The sequence below is a fragment of the Condylura cristata genome, unplaced genomic scaffold (genome assembly GCF_000260355.1).
Source record: "Condylura cristata isolate star-nosed mole 26May11 unplaced genomic scaffold, ConCri1.0 scaffold00001, whole genome shotgun sequence".
NCBI lineage: Eukaryota > Metazoa > Chordata > Mammalia > Eulipotyphla > Talpidae > Condylura > Condylura cristata.
This window is the reverse complement of record NW_004567102.1, coordinates 35723660-35725337: the sequence shown is the minus strand read 5'-3', so window position 1 is coordinate 35725337 and position 1678 is coordinate 35723660.

Sequence of the window (1678 nt, the reverse complement as noted above, 5' to 3'; positions counted from 1 at the left end):
AGTTGATTTTTGTGTTTGGTGAGAGGTAGTGATCTAGTTTCATTTTTTTTTGCATGTAGCTTCCCAGTTTTCCCAGCACCATTTGCTAAACAAACTTTCTTTGTTCCATTGTATCTTCTTTTCTCCTTTGTCAAAGATTAGCTGTACATAAACCTGTGGGTTTATATCTGGGTTTTCTATTCAAATCCACTGGTCTGTATGTCTGTTCTTGTTCCAGTATCATGCGGTTTTGATTATTATGGCTTTGTAATATAGCTTGAAGTTTGGGATTACAAAGTCTCCATTCTCTTTCTTCCTAGTCATGAGAGTTTTGGCTGTTTGAGGTCTTTTGTTGTTCCATATGAATCTCATCAATATTTTTTCTATTTCTTTGCAGAATGTCATTGAGACTTTTATTGGGATGGCGTTAAATCTGTATATCGCTTTTTCTTTTCAGCCCTTTTTAACTAGGAGTCCAGGAGAGATCCAAAATGTCCAAAGTTACCCATTAAATGTAATGAATCAACTTCTTTGCATTTATGTTAATTATGCCTCATCTTTGGGAAAGTTAAGAAAATAAACAATTTTTTTTTTCAGGAAATCTGTGGGGAGTCAGCTGAGAAAGGCTGTGATTTGCTCAAGAATAGGGATTATGGCTCCTCTCTTTCCAGCACCAGGAACAATGCATAGTCAGGAGTGGGTGCTCAATGAATGCTAAATAATGAATGAATAAGTAAACATGAAGTTTGTCTTCTAACTATACTGATCACTTCCCCTACAATCTTTGCTCATGCTGTTACCACTTGTGGACTGTCTTTTCTCTTTCTAAGTTTTTGAGAGACTGAGAGTTCACGTAGAAAATTACCAGATCATGAAATTCTGACCCATAATCTGTAACAAGCAGCCCAAGAACCCTTTCCACCTACCGCCTACAACTCAGACTTGTAGGAAGCCAGACTACTCTCTTTAATAAGCAGTGGAAGAAGCCAAACAACTGGTTCTGAACAGATAGTACTTAATTAATAATGGACAGCTTTTCTAATTTTGTTCCCACTTCTAGCTTAGGACCACATGGAGAAAGCCACGTGTGCACTCCTAACTAGTGATGCGGAATGCCCTACTTTTTGTTACCTCTTTGAAATTAGTTCTCCTCTTCCCGTCCCAAGGCTTTAACATAGCCTTGACTGATAGACTAGTCTCTTCCTTTCATATTCATCCCATGGTCTGTCACTAGTGCTTTTGCACCCTCCAAAATTTCCCCCCAGGTTAGCACTTTAATGATATTTCACCATTGCAAAGTGTGTATCTGGCATGACAACCTCAGATACTCTGCTTTCAGGGTGGGCTTGCGGCGTGCACTCCACAATTAGGCCCCACACCTGACCTAATGTTCTCATGTTGTGTCTTAAAATTTATAATAATGCTTTTGAACAAGGGGCCCACATTTTCATGTTGCACAGGGCTTTGCAGATTATATAACCAATTCTAGCTGGGTGACATGAATGTGATTAGAAACCAGTGAAGGTGGGAAATGGCAATATATACTCTATGAGTCCTAGAGCTTGATAAACTTGAGAATAAAATATTCATGTTGAGGGCCCTCTCTGGTGGCACAGTGGGTTAAAGCACAGCACTAAGAAGCTAAAGCCACTTCAGCATGAGTTCGATCCCCACCCTGGAGGCAGACCTCTCCTGACCC